This window comes from Lagopus leucura, unplaced genomic scaffold (genome assembly GCF_019238085.1).
Source record: "Lagopus leucura isolate 7727_CA_CO unplaced genomic scaffold, USGS_WTPT01 Super-Scaffold_73, whole genome shotgun sequence".
In the NCBI taxonomy this organism is placed as follows: domain Eukaryota; kingdom Metazoa; phylum Chordata; class Aves; order Galliformes; family Phasianidae; genus Lagopus; species Lagopus leucura.
In genome coordinates this window covers 46,615,097-46,634,777 of record NW_024962252.1, presented here as the reverse complement: position 1 = coordinate 46,634,777, position 19,681 = coordinate 46,615,097, and positions in this window count along the sequence as shown.

Below are 19,681 nucleotides of genomic sequence, written 5' to 3'. Positions count from 1 at the left end.
AATCGGTTCCATCCTTGTCACTGACAAAATCTTCATAGGTTTTAATGCAAGGGTGTATTTAACTTGCATCTCTCATGACAAATTCTCAGCACAGAAGAATGGGAGCAGAGATGCAATACAGGCACAAGTGATGGACTCAGAAGTCAAAAGGCTTCTCTACTCCTGTGTGGCTGGACTGCAACATCTTTGGTACCCCCAGCATGATGCAAAGGACATCACGATCCAGTTTAAAAAGTCCATCCCTTCGCAGGAAAGATAAAGGGTTGTGTGGCAAAAAAACCCAACTTAGTTTCTGTTGTTGTTCCTTATGGTCCAAATTCTCAAGCAATGTTTGGTTTGATCTTTTGTATGCAGTTCTGCATCTGAGAAGAGTTGTATTTGCCATGAATTGTTGACCATTAACTGTGTAGGTTTGGGGACACATTCTGCCTGCATTTCTTGATGAGTGCATCTGTTAATTGATACAATGTTTTGAATGAAAAATGGAAACCTCAGTAGGATTCGTAGTTTTTGCACTCAGAATCTGTAATGCCTTGATCTTCTTGGGTACAGAACTATTATTTTTATGTGTATTTAACTACCTCATTTTGCTATAGTCTAATACATATATTTCTGTGTCCTGGTGATCCTTGCAGAGATCTTTTGGGTTTCCTTTCTGCTTTATTCATTCTTCCTTCTTTTCTGTATTTGCTGTTCCTTAATCTTTAGCTTTGTTTCAACTGTTTTTACAGATAAATAAATTTTGGAAGGATACATCAATATAGATCTTTCTTGAGGGTGAAAGGACAGAGGAAATGCAAATGGACATGAACAGTGCCTCATACTGGGAGAGAAACAAGAAGTAACTAAGTAGAAAAAAAATCTCATTTTCAGGTGGAGGATTCCTAATAAAATAGGGTATAGAACTGTAAGATCCCCTTCTGTTTCTTCAAAGTTAATTGAGTTGATGTCTTAAACCAAAAGCACTGACAGAACTCTCATCCCTTAATACCTAAATGTCTTTCCTATTATTCAGCTACACAAGTTTAAAGATAACAATATGCATTTCAGCTACTTGTTATCTTCAACAGAAACCAAAACCTGCATACATTCATTACTCACCACTGGACTATGAAATACCAACATGATACAGCCATAAAAGAAGTTACTGAAGCTAAAGGACAGCGTTGTCACAAGAATATACCAATAGGAGCCAGCTGTTTATAGCCACAACATGAAAACTAGGAGATTTGTAAGCATCAAAGCTGTGAAGTGCTGGTTTGCCTTCCCCCAGGAATACTGAGGGAGAAAACTCTAATTGCACTCAAAAACAGCATCTAAAAACTTTTCAGGAGACCTCACACAATAACAGCATGGCTTAGAGACTATGCCCCAGGAAGGTTCTTGGATCATACACCCCCTGGAGAAGGGGAGGACATAGGACACAGGCAAAATTTCTGCATTTTTCCTCTTTATTATTCCTTCCCTCCTCCCCCTCTCCCCATTCTCTCAATTTCTTTTCACCCCAATCTGACTTTTCATATGTCTGGCTTGAAAAAAAACCCACAACAAAACAGAATGTATGTTGTGATACGCATTGATGTCTGGCATGGCAAGGTGCCCCAGAGTGCCAGAAAGCCACTGATCAGGACTGCATTGCATTCAGCCACACACAGGGCACTGGAGCTGGGCTCTCTCAGTTCTTTCTTTCCTTGGTGGCAAGGAGCCATGTGCTAGCACAATGCCTTCATTGTCAGAACACAAAGGACAAAACTGCAGGTTGAGCCTGATCGGTAGCGAAACAAATCACTTGTACTTATCAGATTGCAGGGCCTTTTCTGGGAACAGAAATTCGGAGCTCTTCAGAGCTGAAAAAAAATCTACAATGAAAATAGCAACATTTGGGTGAGCCAAAATCAAGTGAGCTAGCTTCACATTTAGAATCATGGTGTCTGACTAGTTGCTGTCACAAAATCATTCATGTAACTAAGTATTACAGAGCTGGGTGACACACCCAGGGAGCTAAACTGGAAGAAAGCATCTCTCTTGTCATTAAATACCTGCTTGCAGAAGGTAGATCCTTACTGAGAACAAACAGATTTCTCCTTGTTAGGAAGGTATGTATGAACTAAAAATACAGGGATTTTAACCAAGGGCAAGATCAATCCACTGTCCTCCCTTACACTTTTTCATGACAGAGAAGTTGACAAAAGGCTGTTTCACAGAATCACAGAATGACCCAGGTTGGAAGGGACCTCAAGGATCATGAATCTCCTACCCCCCTGCCACAGGCAGGGCCACCAACCTCCCCATTTAATACTAGACCAGGCTGCCCAGGGCCCCATTCAATCTGGCCTTGAACACCTCCAGGGATGGGGCATCCACAGCCTCTCTGGGCAGCCTGTTCCAGCACCTGTTTCTGGTTAATTGCTCTCCAGGGCATTTTTTCCCACTCCCAGCACTTCAGCTTCAATGCGTGTCAGATCATGACACACAGAAGAGTTGGATATATGTGTCTTATTGTAATTTTGCCTGGAAGTAATAGAGAGACAATAAACAGGGAATGGCCAATGTGTGTATTTGTTCTGAAACTGACTAGGCTTAGAAGAAAACACTTAAGAAGAGGATCACCTGATGCAGTTGGAATCTGCAGTTCAATGACCTTGGCAGTCTCCTTCCCTCTTGTGTTATTTCCAGGTCTCTGAAAACAGAAGTTTGATAGTTATCAACTGTCTTCTCTCTGAGTATGCTATTATATACTGCTGTTATTTTTGTTTGCTTGTTTTCTCCTAAGCTTCAATAATAGTAGTTTTGTGCCAGAAAGCCCTCATAAGCAGAAAACTGTCAACTGCACTCCTTGTTGAGCTCCAGAAATAATCTCTTCATACCCAACATTTTGCTTGCCTTGGAGTATAGCTTATTTAGTGTAAGAAGTTCTCTGAAGTGGGTAAATCCAAAGCTTCACAGCCTTTTATTAACTGTAGTGTTCTCAAAAAACCTTATGTGTAAGTACATCTAATTATTTTTGCTCTTCAGCAGACCAGAGAAATAACTACAAGAAACTTATAATTACTTCTTCTTTTTTTAATTCTTTTTTATTATTTTTGTCCTTGATAATTCTATTTTGCAGTAATTCCTCCAGTGTAATTCACAGCCTTCCTTCAGCACACAAAAAATGTAATCTTTGGATATATAGGGAATAATCAAAGTCCCAATATATGCATGAAGAATGTCATATTACTTGCTTCCTAATGACTAGGCTAGGTTCTGGAGGCAACGACTCCCTTTGGCTGTGTTGTCTCAAAGATACCTTGTCTTCTTTTCCATCCTGGAAAAAAATATTCTTTACTGATTGTCCCACTATACTACTGAGATCCATTTTGCTACTTCCACAAAAAACAACAACAACAACAACAAACAGATAAGGGAAAATGGTTACTATTTTATTTGGCAGCCTTCTCATCCCAGCAGCTGAACAACCAGAAAATGAGATTTGTGAGTGGACCGCAAGGCTGTCTACTACAGCCTGAAAGTTTTACTACTGATTTTTATAGGGCTTTGTAACATATATAAATCAGACAGATAGAATGGTGTGCAGCCCTTAATCTGTTCTCTGTATATTTGTAGACGTGTCTAATGTGTGAAGGATTATCTTTTATATATTTAATGATTCTTCATAGTAAAAAGACTTAACTGCACAAACCAGGTGTTGATTTCCACATCTATTCTTGACCACTGACTTGGCAGTATTTTCCTCATTGGCACGGAAGTGCTGGACCTGGAGGAAGCATTCCAGGAGGATTCACAGACCATACAAGCCATTTGGTTTGATGAGGGAGCCACATGCAATAAGTGTGCTCACCTGTTTTTATGAGTACACTCACATTCTCATGGGAGAAATGGGAAGAAAATGCATCACAGCAGTGTGATTCTGACATGCTTCCCTCATGCTTTGGGATGCTGCTGCAGAGCCAGGCCTCGGGCAGCTCATGTTGTCTGCATGTCCATTCGAATGAGATACCTAGGAGCATTAAGATGGGACACTAGGGACAGTGATGGATCTAAAGGCTGGAGTGAAGGATGGAGGCAAGGAGAACGACCATGGTCAGTGCCTAAAAGGCAGGGAAAAAAATCATTCTTACAGTTTAATGGGTGAGCGCAGAATAGCAATAAGGGTAGTACGACACAGACAAGAAATCAGTGAAAGAAATGGAACCATACTAGCAATGCTGTACTTCAGAATTGGAGAGACCAGAGAAATGAGGTTGGGAGAGCTGAAAAAGGGAAAAAAAAAAAAAGAATATGGATGGAGAAGAAAGGAAAGAAATGAAGCAAGGAAGGGTAAATCTTTGTAAAATGGGGGAAAATACAGAAAAAAATTGAGCACAGAAAGTTTATGCAAGTGTCAAAAATAGGCTTTCAATACTGATTAAGACAACATCAAGCCTTGTACTTTTGTCAACTGTGAAGAATTACAACTTCATAAAAATATGTACTGCCATTTTCTGCTAACTGATGTTCTTTTTAGCTGCACTAAGATAACCCTTGAGAAAAGGATTTATTTCATTGTCCTTGAGCTGACTGAGCTCACAGTTCCCTTATAATCAGAGGTAAAACAGAGAGTTTTGAATAGAATGAAGGACACAGGAGAGCAATGTCCAAGCTAGGGCATGGGCTAAAAGGCAGCATTCAGAGAAAGGAAATTCAGCGACTGTCATAAGCCAGGTTGTATCCTGCAATGGGCTTTTGTACTCATCATACTTTTATCACCCCTGGCAGTGTAGGTATCTGGGCTGAGATTTGGGCTTAACTTCTTCAGCTGCAGCAACAAATTCTGGTCCCTACTAACCTGATTCACGTTTGAACCAGTAACCCAGAGCTGAGAGGCTGCCTTGCTCATTAAAAATTCCCTGCGCGAGTTTCCTGACCCAGTTCCAAAACCACAGAGAAAGCTGTTTAAGTTGTTTTTCAGAATTCATGTCATAAAAGATTCAGGCAACATATGGAATATTTATTCACGTAGGGAATTTAAAATTGCTGCTTTATTAAAAAAAAATGCATCTGATTTCCAATACTGTCTTTATTTTACAGATATTCAGCAGTTACTGAAAGAGCAGGTGGAGGAGGAAAGGGGTAAACTGGGACAAGGTCTTGAGCACTACTGCAAGGACCTAGCCATTTCAGGTCTTGTGCCAAATTGTTCTAATGAAACAGTTGATTTTATTTTCTACTTGCCTGTGAAAATCAGAAGGACACATTCATTATTTCAGATATATTATTCAATTCTTTCTGTAGAAAGAATGTATCCCATTCTTTACACGGAAGTATTTTGAATTAATCAGAGATCAATTTCTCACTTTTTTGCTTGTGCAACATAAGTCACCAGGGATCAGTCCATTGAAGACACATCGTCTGTCCTGATTTGTACAAGCTGCAGCTCTGCTCCACACTTTATAAATGAAAATGTACAGAGGCTCACAGCTTCATCAAAGCTATTGCTCTTGGCTTCGGCCTCTGTAGAAGCCCCTTCCTACTGCAACTGTAATGCACATCAAAATCTTCTCGAGGAAACTGAAGAGAAAAATAGAAAAGCAGCAGCATCACACTGCAGGCAGACCTCCAGCAGGCTGCAGACTTGCTCCAGGACATAACCTCTGTCCAGTTACAGGTTCAAAGACAAAATAATATATGGAGCATTAAGTGTCATCACATTAGGAATGGTATTGTAGCCTTATGGACATCAGCATCTTCACATTTGATGTGAGAGTGTGTCTGGATCCTTCTCTAAAGAGAGGAGAGCTAAACAGCAGAAGAGCCACAGAAAAAATCGTAGAATCATAGAATATCCCAAACTGGAAGAGACCAATAAGGATCATGAGGTCCCTCCCTGATGTCTGCAGGCAAGTTCAGCTCTGGGGATACAGAGCCCGCAGAAGCAGTGCTGCTCCACAGGGACCTTCAGCCACATCCTCCCCATGCCCTGGCAGCCTCCCCACCCTGCCCCTGCTCTTCTAGCATCAGATGACTGTTTCCACTTATTTTATCCTGAATAAGCCTCATCTGAAGCCAGAGGAGGAAACATTTTATTTCTAAAATTTTCAGCACAGGAAAAATGCAGGAGCTGTGCAGTGGACCAGAACACATTTGTAAGGCTGATGTCTCACCAACTGATCTGTGGCTCACATATTCCCAAAATAGACTAACCGAGGTCATATCACAATTTGGATAAACATCTTCTGCAGCACCATAGGAAAAAAATCAGTCACATCTACCAATTTTCTCAAACAAAGTAAATAGAGCAGTCTATGCCATTATAAGCTTGATAAACTGAAACTTATCCCAGGTAAAACACTTTGCTGCTGATAAGGGAGTGAACTAATAAAATAGTTAAGAGGAAGTGGTACATTTAATTCTGAACAGAGTTCAATTACGAAAAAATAACTTCTTATCTGTTGATAATATTATGAGTTTGAGTGCAAAACCTTACTGGGGTTGTTGTAATAGACTCTGCAGGGTGTTTGATGTGGTACAGCATGGCATTTTGATTAAGAAGCAGAGTGGATTAACAACTGGTTAGTAGGTCTCAAAACGTAATGCGGATTTCTGTTTCAATGGTTGCATTTCTACTGATTCCCACAGAGATCAATTTTAAGTATTACACTGTTTGAAATTGTTCCCTAACACCCTAGAGAAATCCAATGGTCTGAAAATTAAAATAAAATAATCATAAAATCATGGAATCATAGAATACTCCAATTTGGAATGTGCCCATAAGGATCATTGAGTCCAACTCAATAAAATAAAATAATATAATAAAATAAAAAGAGATTAATTCATTATGAAGAAAACAGACCTCTAATACAGAACAGTATGCATCTGAAGGTAGAAGGTATGTATCTGAAGGTATGTTGTACTGGGGAGGACTGTGGGAGGGTTTGGTGGCCTGGGTGTATCATCTGTAGAATGTGAGCTTTACTGATGATGATGACAAAACCACCTGACGTTGCCTTTGCTCTCTCCTGATTATGAAAAGTACAAAGCTAAAGTAACAAGTTTGTGTTACGCCTACAGGGAGGTTACTGCTAAAATGTTTGTCAGGTCTGATGCTTACAAATTCAAGGTAGACGCTGAAATTGGAGAAGATTCAGGAAAGAGACAAAAAAAAATTTGATGGACTGGAGCATGTGTCTCTTGAGAAAGCAACCAAGGGATTTAGCTTATTTTGTTTATTCAAAGTATGTTTGACAGGAACCTGTTCCCTTTTTTTAAATATCGGGAATTGCAAGTTGACAGACAGCATTCAAGATAACAAACTCAAAAGCTGGAAAATAGAGCTGGCTAGATACAAGGTATTTTTTTCACAGGTTTCCTAGAGATAGCAAACTCTCTCCCATCTTTCAGTTCCATCCCTTGTTTTCTCTCCTTCTCTCCCACCCAGGCAAGTTATAAACGTTCAGCATGTGTCAGCATGTTTGCCCAGTTACAACCAAAGATACCACAGTGAGGCAGTGGGAAAATCTCAAAGATATGACAAGTTTTTAAGCATTCTGACAAGAAACAGGGCAGAGTTGTGCAGACTGATTTATGCTTTTACACAGAGGAAACAGCTACGATGATGCTTTATGCCTTGAGTGCAGATGTTGGCTGGCAGGGTACTGCACGCACAAGGCCTGGCCAACCTGTGCCCTATTTGGCCTGGATGAGATTTTCTGAAAGCCTGAGCAAGTGTATAACAAAGTCTGAATCCAAGCAGTCCTGCTGCTTGTGTGTCACAGAAGATCAGCCAAGGAAACAGTGGCAGCAGCATTTCTGATCTCACAGCCTCAGCATCCATTTAACACAAAGAAATGAAGCTTGTGAAAAAAAGTAAACGAAGAAGAAACTGTAACCTATAGGATTGTCCAAGGGAAATATCCATGGCAGAAAATAACAGGCAGCGTGAATGCCCTGCTCCAGCTCGACAGCAGCCAGCTGAGTCTGGCTGTGCTCAGCTCTCCCTGCTCAGAGCTGAGTGAGCAGGGCTACCAGGGAAGCACTAGAGAGGTGCATCTGACATTGTGTCTCCTGCAGCCATTTTATTAGGCTGGGCCTGCTGTTTGAATAGCACACCAGCGCCCACACACTTTGAGCCCAGCACAGCCAAGGCTTGTTTTGAAAACTCGTTGGCCTACACGCAGTACCCAGAAGATGCTTTGCAGAAGACCTGTGGGCACTTGTCCTGCCACTGTTGGCTTCTTTTGCACTACAAACACTGAAGGAAAGGGGATGCTGACTCTGTTCCTGAAGAAACTACAGCTCAGATTGCTGAATTTCACCTCACAGAAGCCCAGAAAGCATAACAGAGAGCAATTTCTGCATGAGGAGAGGAAGATATTTACAGAACTTGTTCCAGGAAGAAAGGAAAAAGCTCTGGAGGTGGTGTGGGAGAGGTCTGTAAACACTGAATAAGGTTTTAATAGTGTTTTATCTGCCTGAATCAACACAGCCAGGCAACAGTATTACAGAGTTAAATACCACACTGATTTCCTTCATATCTTTCTCCCTCTGGCCCTGGCCTTTACTCATCCATCTCTGCCACTTGCTTTCTGTGTTCTGTGCTTTCCCAAGTCTGCTCTGCCTTCCCTGTTGTAAGCCCAAATGTTCTCCAAAAGAAAATACTGGCTGCTCTTTGGAAATCCAAGTGATGAGTCGGAAAAAAAATTAAGCTGAAGACAAATATTTTGTGACTGCTGAAAGGCACTAAACCTGACCCTGGAGACTCAATGCTTTGAAGCTTCAGGGCTTTCTTGTCAAAGCTGTCAGCCAAGGCTAAACTTACATTTGCAAAGGAAAGGCTGGTGGTCTGTGTGTCACTCACAGCTGGGGTGGTGCCAGTTTCTCTGTGACTTGAACAGAACAGAAGGCAGTGCCCAAGTTTCACTCTTGAAGCCAGAAAACACTCGCTTTGGATGCAGTTATTCTACCTTGTGGAAAGGACACATCTATTTCCACCTTGGGAGGTGTACTATTGAGGGATAAGACCAGAGCACCCAGCTCTTTGCCTGAGTTTGCATCTGATTATCTTTGTGGCCTTAGGAAGATTCTGTAACTGAAGCAATATGACATCTGCATTGGGACTCTGAAAGGCTTTGGTGAGGGGGCTTCAGTGGGGATTAAGCTATGCAGTGTAAAGCGTAACTTTCACTTTGGCAACACAGGCAAACTTACTAGCAAATCCTGTCATCATTTAAGGATTCGAATACAAAATTGTGATTTATTATTTATTTGACAGCACAGATAAAATTAACAAGGATAAAACAGAATTTACAACTGTTACACTTAAACCTGTATCAAACACGCTTGTTACTGGGAGCTTAAACTATAAATCTGCCAGGTAGTCCTCTCTTTCATTGCAGAGCAAATGAGTGGTGTTTTAATAGTGATGAGATCTAGCATAAGAATAAAGCCTTTTTTGCATTCATCTTCAATCACAGTGATGCAAACATGCAGAGGAGTCTGTAAGCGTTTTTAAAGTAAAGAGCAAAGAAAACTGCCACGTGTTGTTTTATTTTTTTCTAGACTCCCAGGAGCTCTGAGTCAATCACAGCTGAATATGCATGGAAAGCCCTTGATAACCTTGCTGGAATTTCATTACAAGCACTGAGTGAAAATTGTGCACATGTGCAGAAGTTCGAGTTCTATACATAAATCCCTTCAACTGTCTCAGTGTTAAACATAACGTCAGCGAAAGCCGAATGAGTCTTCCCTCTCTATCTGGAGGGCTTGCAGTGAGCGTGGTCCCTGAGATGTGCTACGTGTCAGTCCCTGAAGGGTGCCCAGCCCTTTGAGTTCTGCTCACTGGCTCCCACATAGCTGTAGTGCTGCAGATCCCCATGGGCCGCTCTGCCCCCTCGCATGGTGGAGGCAGAAGTGCAAAAACATGCAGAGGCAAAAAGTGCAGTGGCACTAACCCAGCTTATGGCTTTAAACCAGGGTGGTGGGAGGATGGAAAGCCATGAAAGTGAAAGAGCTGGCACTGCCTGTGTCCTTGCCCCCCGCTCAGCTGCTTGGAGGTGCATTTGAAGGCTGCATGGAGGTTGTGGAGCTGAGCTGTAAACAAACACACTGAGAAATAATCAGCCATCCAGGTTGCTTGGATGATTTTCTCTTTTTTTGCCTTTCCTTGGTGCTAATAAATAAATAAATAGATTAATGAAGCAGAGCCCAGGAAAATCTGCTATTAATTTAGTTGAAAAACATGCCAGCTTCACAACCCAGTAATATATTAATTAAATAAGTTATTTGGATAGCAAGCCTTGTGGATAAATAGATTTATTATTGAGCTGGAATTTGGAAGATATGTGAGTCATTATGTTCTGTTCATAGATATTTCTCCTAAATTATCATCCACATGGAGCACATATAAACGTTGTCATATTTTGCTAGGCCTCAACAACACTGGTATCAGCTTGAGGGGCATGGCAACAACATAAGGCCATTGGCAGACTGAAAGGTGGCTAAGGAAGAATAAAGACACCTCTTCTGATGCTAACCCAGCCTTAAGTCAGCCTTAAATTATTTCAGAGCAAAACATTCAGCCAAGAAATGTGAATGTAGTCATGGAGCTTCCTCATCAAAGCAGTGGCTTGTACAGTGGCTTGACTACTTGTACAGTGGTCATTTACTGTACAGCTTATTGAAATAGGTGCCTGAGCTAACCCAAGTACTTGTCCTTAATATACCAGGGCTGCTCAGAAACTAATGCCTCGTATTTTACTATGTTGGTCCACACTGTAGAGGTGGGTGCTGGTGATAAGGTAGTAGGGGTTGAAACTTCCCACCAATATTCCATTAAAGATGTGTAATTGAATTCTTTCATGCAGAAAAAAATCACTCTTACTGACATTCCTTGACACTTGCTGAACATTTAAGGGGACCAAATAGTGGATGTGAGCACAGTGAGGTGGTGGGTGGTGCATTTCAGCAGAGGCAGCAGCGGCATGAAGGATAAACTGTGTTCCAGATGGCCATGCTGACTTTTATGAGCATGACATGCAGGCTCTTGTTCATCGCCAGAAAAAATGCATGGCTAATGGTGGTGACTATGTTGAAAAAGTGTTTTGCTGCTGAGAATATGCCCTATCAAATAATGTTATCATGCTTCTTGCAATCTGCTGTAGTTTCCACATAAATAAATAGGAGGCATTAATTTCAGAGTAACTCATGTATCTGGCTCAAAGCCAATCTTCACTTTTGAAGCTGCCATTGACAGGTTATTTTCAGCTGCTGGCAGGGCAAAGGTAGTGGTGGCTCAAGGGAGTCACTTGCAGAGCATGGCTTGCAATTGGTAGTTCTGTCAAATGACATTTCTCTGTTAAATTTGTTCCTGCAAAATGCACTATCATATAGACAGCCAAAAATACTATAAAATCTCAGCCAGTTTTTCTACGCTCTGCTATCCTTCAGTTCACAAATACAGTGCAAGAGAGTAGGAAGAGAGGGAATTAAGGAAATGAAAGGGAAGATAAAGGAATTTCAAAATGATTCTTTGACCTGCAAGTCAGGGATGAGAAAAGAGTTTTTCCTTTCATTTATGGAAATTAGCCTGCTGCCTAGATAGAGATAACTCTGCAGTGCAACTTCATTCTTGCTGAGCTTTTCTTTCCTTTAATCCTGCTGACTAGAAACAGTCTATTTTTGTACTGTAAGCATCATCTACTTCCACTGAAAAGCTTTTATTTAATTTTTCTAGGCAGGACTGTGAGATGTTCCTGTGGCTTTCATTATGAATAAAAAAAAAATAACAACTAGGTAAAGGCCTTTTCTTTCTCAAATTAAACATAGTGACTAAAGATTCAACTCCTATGAAATTAGGCAGCACACTTGGTTCTTCTGCATCATCTTGAGGGATTCACAAATGTGACTACAGTTTTCTGGCTCCATACAAAGATTAAGATGCATAAATCAAGCAGTGAAGTTCATCTGCATTTCATCTGTTGGGGAAGGAGGAATGAGAGAGGAATGAAACGAATCTCAATGTGGAGATCCATCCGATAACAAAATCATAAATGTGATGAATGCATAGCAGCAGCAGTTGTGAGATGTGGAGTGCAGTGCAAAGTAAAAAATACACAAGGCAAGCTCACGAACTAGTTATAATTGGCTTAATTCTACCCAAGTTACCAGAATTACGCTCAGTTTTTCCACCTGGAAAGCAGAAAAGCAAAGAGCTTTCATCAGGAAAAGTGTGAAAATGTATTTCACAGAGACACAAATTTTTCACAGTTGGGAGAGAATTACTGACACAGACTGACACATCACAGACACCTAAATAAATCCCTTCAGTATCGCTGTAGGAAGAGATGGAGGAATTATTAAATAGTGGTGGAGGGGCCAGCGAGACACAACACTGCAGTGCTGCAAGCAATGCTTCATAACGGGGCCCGCTGCCACGGTTATCCATACAAACATAAACCCAAACTGGTTGCTTTCCACTGCCACTGTGGGTTTGAGAAGGCTCTGACTGTGACTCACCGGTGGCTGCCTCACCCCCGCTGCTCTGCTCCCCCTGGCAATACATTTATCAATTTTTAATCTCAAGTGTTAGCTGGAAGTTTTCTCAAGTGTCTTTCAAGTTTAGGTGTGTGCCTGTTATTCTTGTTTTTGTTTTTCCTCCATTCCTCACACAAAATGCCTCCAGCACCTGACGCACATTTCAGAGGGTGTAAATTATGCAATTAATGGCCCATTGCAATATCAGTTATGGATATCATAGACTTGTCAGCAGCAACATACATGCCTATTTCTGTAATATTTGTTATAAAATATATATGCTGCTCATGCCATCATGAGGATCTCATATTTTATGCTTGCTGCTTGACTGTTTCCATGCATGACAACAGAGCAGCCAGCCAGGAGCTCTGGCTTGTGCCTGCACCATGGCAGGAAAAGGCCTTATGGGGCAGCTGAACCTAGCCCCAAATTATGTCCTTTCTTCAGTTCAATTGTAAACTTCCACATGCAATGGAACAGAGCTGATACCTTAACTGGAGACATTGTGGTAGTTTGTAGACATGGCAACAAGCTGGTACCTTAATGAGGACTTGGGTTTCAGTCCCATATCTGCTTCAACCATGTGGTTATTTTGTTAGAGACCTAATAGTAACTGAGAGACAGGAGCTTAATATTTCCCTTCCCTAGACCTTTTTTTGGTGGACATGTTAGACCAGTGGTGCCCAAGTATTTTTGACTGCACACATTTATCAGTATAATCTTTTGAGCAAGCACACCCATATGTTTGTATATGTTTACTTTTACGTTCCAATGTACTAATATAATATGAACACTATAAAAATAAATTCAAAAGAGGATGAGATGAAGGTGAAAACACTTTCTCCCCCTTCCCCACCAGAGACCATGGGTGTCTACTTCACATGTGGTTGTGTTCTGCTCCCTACCAGAGCAGCTCAGCACTGTACTGTCTCGACTCAGCATGTTGTCCCACTCCTGTTGCTATTCGTGACAAGAGTACAGAACATGCCTTTAGAAATTTCCTGCCCTGGGCACCTCTGCTAACTGCTCTAATGCTGCTTGTATCACAATCACTTAAGCAGCAGGAGCTGAGCTTTTAATTACATTCACAGTATGGTCAGCCTGTACAACACACAGATGTGTGGTTGGGGTTTTTTGTACTTGATATACTCATCAGTTCTAACTATTCTGAAAACACTTAGTTCAAAAGAACATGAAAAACATGAAGGTATGCTCTTCTGATTTTTTGTTTGACTAATGTTACGACAATAATCTTTGTGTCCCGAAATAACAAGCCTCTTCATTATTCACTTTATCCTGAAGAAGGAGACCTGCCCATCCCTCTTCTGGAAATACTTTATAATACTAATAGCCTAAAGCCCCCATCTGATATAGCTCAGCTATGGCCTGCAGACCCCCACTTCAAGCAACTGGAAAGCCAAGAATAACACAATCAGATAGCCTCTCCACCTTGCAGCCCTCAGAGGGAATAACTTTTATGCCCTCTCAGTACTCCTCATCTGGGTTGAGCTGGGAACCAGCCCCTGCCCTGAGAAGAGGACAGGCCCCTAGCTCTCAGCAACACTGGCTTTCTTCATACATTGCCTCACATCCTTCTGCCATCCGCCTATCCCCTGACTCTAGCCATAGGACCAACCCAAACCTTTAAGATCTGGGCAGACCAGATGCCTGGCCACATCAAAACTTGCAAGCTTCTCTTTGCTCTTTTTTTTTTTTTGTGTGTGTGTTTGTAGCAGCCTTCATGGGAAACCTGACTGCCATTATTCCCTGTGCAAGTTTATAAAGGTGTTTCTCTCAGATCTCTGCTAGACTACGAGGCCCACTAGGACCAGAGCAGACAGCCCCCACCACAATTTGAACATGCAGTCTCCCATGTCCAGAAAGTGGAATTCAGCCCCAAGGTTATTTTAAGTGCCAAAAGCTTTGTTTTTCTCTATCAGTAATGCTTGTGCCAAGTTTCTTTGAGGGTTATAAGGAATAGTGCAAAGCCCATACATTTTTCTTAAATTTAGTGGGACTTGGAATGCCACAAGGAGTGTGACTGATGGTGTTAAGTGAGGGAATTTGTTACATGTGCCCTTCAGAGGGTCTGTAGGCTGCCATGCAGCTCAGAGCTGGGATTTTGTCTGGTGCTTGACTTCAGCAATCCAAAGCTTTCAGGCTCTCAGCTGGGGACATTATTACTCAGGAGCATGAACTAAGAAGTGGTCTGGCACAGTGCAGGTCCAAAGCTTTTTCTTACCATTTGCAGGCTGAATCCTGTGATGTACCTCAGGAGTGATTCTGTAACTGATCATGAAGCTGAACTCTGCAGGAAAAGAGGACTAATGACCTCACCCAATATCCATATCCACACTTCTCATTGCTGTCCAGGCCCATTAAAATCTAATATCTAACCAGGGATGTTGACGGAAGTTTGCAGCACCTGAGGGGCTATGGAGGCAGCTGCCCATCTTTTCACTCCTCTTTTCTCAAGAGTAATCTCTGCCTGGATGGACAAGATAATGATTGGTGCAGAAAATCAATAGCTTTGATAACTGAAGACAGTGCTGGAATTTGGAAAAATTACAGGAATGAAAGAGCAGGCAAGATTATTTTTGTTTCCTATTCTTTTTGGTCTTCAACATGTCGTTCAGGCTAGGTTAGGACTTCTTTCAACTGGGAGCTAGGAAAGCTGCATCCTTGGGAAGCCAGGTTACACCCAGGCCATGACTGGCAGGGAAAGATTCACAGTATTATCTGTGGGGGACAGAATCCTTCACGTACTGGAGAAAGGACTCCCTCTCTCCTTAATTACTCCAGTTTAGTCTTAGAACCTTTTCTATGTTGCCCTAATGTCAGACAAAAATGGATATATTACAGAACACATTAAGTTCTCTGTATATGAACTCTCTAAATCAATTTCTGTACCAAGATGAAGCTAATGGCTGTGTCATTGAATCCATTAGAAAATGACAAGGTCAGGCAGGACCACTGCTGTTGATTTTGAAGTTTAGACAAGCTTAGACATGCACTGAAATAATTTTCCAGGAAATATACTTTTCTTTTTTCTCTCAGAAATATTTATGATGAGAATTAGATTTGTAAAACTAAAACCTTTGGTCTGTAACAGAGCTATATTCTTCCAGTATTTTAGAAAATTATTTTTAAATGCTTTTATAGTGAAGTAGTGTGATTAGTTCCCCGAGTCTTATTTCTTGGTAATGATGGTAAAGTGATAATCTCTGCCACTAGTAAATGGGGGACAGACATGTCTTGGCCTCTCCCTTTGTTGGATTTTGAGATAACAGTAAGAGTGTAAAACTTTCACTGCTTTTATGGTTGGCTGTGCTTTAATAGCTCTGTCATTGAAGAGGACATTTCTTGTTGGTTTCTAGCTGAAAATATCAAACTCAAAATTCTCTCAGAATGCCCTACTTGTCCTCTGCTGATAGCATTTTTATGGCACGTGTTAATAATTCATGGGGAAAAAATAATCATGGTTAAATTTCTACTACTAGCTGCCTAGCAGCAGTTTATTGACCTTTTTTTTTTTTTTTTTTTTTTTTTTTTTAATTGGCTTATCCATACTTCTTTTGAATGTTGAGCTCTAGATGTTCCTGATGCAAAACGCAGCTTCTCATTCACGTAACGGTAGGTAACCTTGAAGTGCCCTAAGACAACATAAATTTCAGGAGGGAGAAAACAGAAGCAGCAAACTAAATTGTGTCTCTTTTCTCAGGTGCTTGGAATTTGCCTGAACCAGCAAGCTGAGTAGCTCACAACAGGGGATGCTCTTCTTTCAAGAATGTTGGAATCATTTCCATTATGCAGAAGCATGTCATCAGACAAGATGAGCACTGACTGGGAACACTCTGAAGAAATTTCTTACCAATGGCACTTTACATCCAGAAATATACAAAGACATCACATACATCTTGCAATAGAGCTGTGATTTTCCCAGCTGCACATGAAGATGAATATGCTGAGATTCCTTTCCTTACGTGAAGCCATTGCCATGAGTTCCCTGCACCAAATCTTGCTTTTTGGTCATTCAGATTCAAAAAGACAAATGAAAAAGACAAGCAGCTCCTTGGTTTTGACAACTGCTTCATGCTGCTGCATTTTGAACCATCTGGTGTATGTGTGTGGCATGATGTAAGTTTTGTAGATCTGCTCCCGAAGTTACAGCTCTGGTTCATTTAAAGTAATAGAATATTTGTGACAGTACATGGGAGAAACAAGCACCAGAAATGTGATTTTCTAATCTTTTTGGAGGGAGAGGTAGGGAAGGGGGGAGGGAAAGATGGCATGAGGGAGGAACAGCTAGTCATAATCTAAAAGGTTTTTTCTTGAACATTTTGCATCCTATGTGCAATCTAAGGTCATTTTTTTGTTTTTCTTCTTTGTCCCAGTGTATGCCTTAAAATTTGAATAGCTTATGGATTGCCTGTGTAGAAACAAGGCCGATCAAAAAGCTGTTTTTTATTTTTTTCCCATAGAAAACTTCTAATTCCACTTCCACATTATTATTCAGCTGTGTGACTGAACAGTAAGAAAGAACTTACTGTAAAAGAAGTTCTGGCTGGGTCTGGAGGAGGAAAACATCCTGCTGAGCCATTAACATCCATGGTACCAGCAGAATTTACACTATCTGATGACCTGTCTTCTACAGTCTGCTCTCAGCACTGTTTTCTTTTTTATCCTTCGTTCCATTTCCCGTGTTATTGAAGCCTGGCTTGGATACAGTTCAGTTCTCCCCTGAGAAGCTGGTTCGCTGGAGACACCAATACAGGCTCCAGGCTGGTGTCAGTTCAAGTTTTGCTTGTTCTGAAGCTTTTTCCATATCTGTCTTCATAACAGATAGCAATGGATGCTGACCAACAGGAGCCCTACTGACCATGCTGGCTGCAAACTTCTCATACCTGGAGAAGTAAATAAAAGCCCTGCGTGTCTCCCCAGGTCCAGTCGGTTTTTTTTTTTAGTCCATTTGGCATCACATGCACATGCTGCCCCAGGGAATTCAGTTTCCTTTGAAAGTCTGGGGATCAGCCCATGGTAAATACACCAGACCCAGCAGTCAAGCTAACTGCTCAAAGGCAATGCTGCACTATCACAGCATTAATTCACTAGGCTCATCAGTATTTTAATCACAAGATCTAGGCGGCTTTTCTGAGCCATGGGATTATTAAAGCACAGTGGGATTTCTTCTCTCCATTGCCTTAATTTCCTTTGTTCAGTAAGCAAATATTCTGCAGCAACAATGACTTTATTTCCTACAGCAGTCAAACACTGCAAGCCACAGAAACTAACGTTTCTGAGGGTAGCTATTCCTCCTGGCTGGAGCATGTTGGATCACATCAAGGTCAATACTGCAATGGATTTCATAGATCTGCAGTGCAGAGTCCAGCAAAGCAGAGGAATATATCACAATATTAAGAAATTAAAAATAAAATCATATTTTCTCATGGCCTGGGAAAACATTTCCCAGTTCAAGCAGTAGCATCCCCCTTTGCACCCAATCTGCAAGCTGAAAGCACCCAATTTGGCACAGGAGCATGAAGGATGCAAGGGGGAAGATCTGGTTTGACCAGCTGCTGCCAGGTGGTGCCCAGTGCTGTGCCACAATTGCATCTGGTGCTGCATATCTACTATTAAACTGGGGAGGAGGGTGGAGAACCACAAAGATGTTCTGTGGTGCCAAGTACACAGCAACTTGTCTGGCTGTAAGAAACTCTGAGGAAAGGTAAAACAAATCAATGTCTGATGTAATGTCTGATCTGGATGAGGCCATGGAACCAGGTGGAATGCAGCTAAGGGTGCTGAGCGCAAAAGGTAGCCAACAGCACAGAATTTTACCTATTCCTCTTTGTATTAGGATGATCAAGTAGTCTGCTGTGCAGAACAGAATCCTCTGTTACCTTTCTTAAAAACCGTGTCTCATACTGTGCTTCCCCTCTGAGAGAATAAGTTTCTGTTTGCATTTTTATGTATTTTTTAATTCTGTTCTTAAAAAAATGTATTTATATTTTATGGCTCTTCACTGAAATGCAATGCTAGATACTGATATACCAGACTAAATAAATGCAAACTAGAATTTTGGCATGACAATAGTTAATCAGTGAGCTTAGTGTTTGGATCTGCTACAGAACTGGTTTCTAAGGGAAAAAATCAACTTTACTGAATCTATTTGAGTGACAGAAGTGTAATGGCCAGATTTCTCTCTTTGACAAAAATTGTCACAGTTTCCCTTCCATGCTACTAAGGTATTCCAGTAGCACCAAGGTCCACCAGGTTTATGATGGACTTATTAAGTGCCTTTTTGTCAAACACTGTATTACATACCCTATATATTTAATTTGCTCCTACTATCCATCTTTTTAGAATAATAGATGTAATTTTAGCCTCCAGAGCTTTATAGAGCTGAAAAAATTCTATTGACTTCGCACAGAGGAAACCGCTGTGAGTTGATTGCACGACCATGGATGAGCTAGCAAGCTGCGCTAGGAAGACACGATATTTTCATGAGTACACAAGTAGGAACAAGCCTCATGAAGATAAGACTGAGCATGGAGCTTACTGAAACTCTAGTAGTCAATGGTCAGTTATCTGTGTATAAGTGAGAACTGTTTTTCCAATCTGTATGGCACACCTACTCATCTGTACTCATCCTCAACAGGAAGAGTGAATGTCTGACCTCTCTAAAAATGTGAAAAAAGATTTCCTCTCCTATTATGTTCCTTTAACTGAAGTACTTGCTTTTATACAGGTTTAATATCCAGAAATCTCCCCCCACTTTTTTTTTTTTTTTCTTTATTGCACGTTTTCTGACTGCCTTGTCATACAACGACAAGAATTCATTTAGAGGTAGAAATGCAAAAGTGGCGATTTCATTTCTAACACAAAAATTCTAACTTCATCATTGCCACCATACCCATCTATCTCGGGCTTTAAAGTGGTGCAAGGCAAAGTCCACCAGGGCTATGCTTAAAATCCTACAGCATCACACAGTTCTGTTCTGTGAGAGTACACAGGCAGACTCAGTGGTGGTCCTTGTACTTAAAGGGAAGGAGTTGCCAAACTGTAGCAAGAACAACAGAGCTTCTGGCAAGCACAAACAGGAAAAAAGAGTTCATGCTCCTGTTTCTGCCCTGGTTTTGTAATGCCTCCTTGAGTTTCTGTATAGTACCCA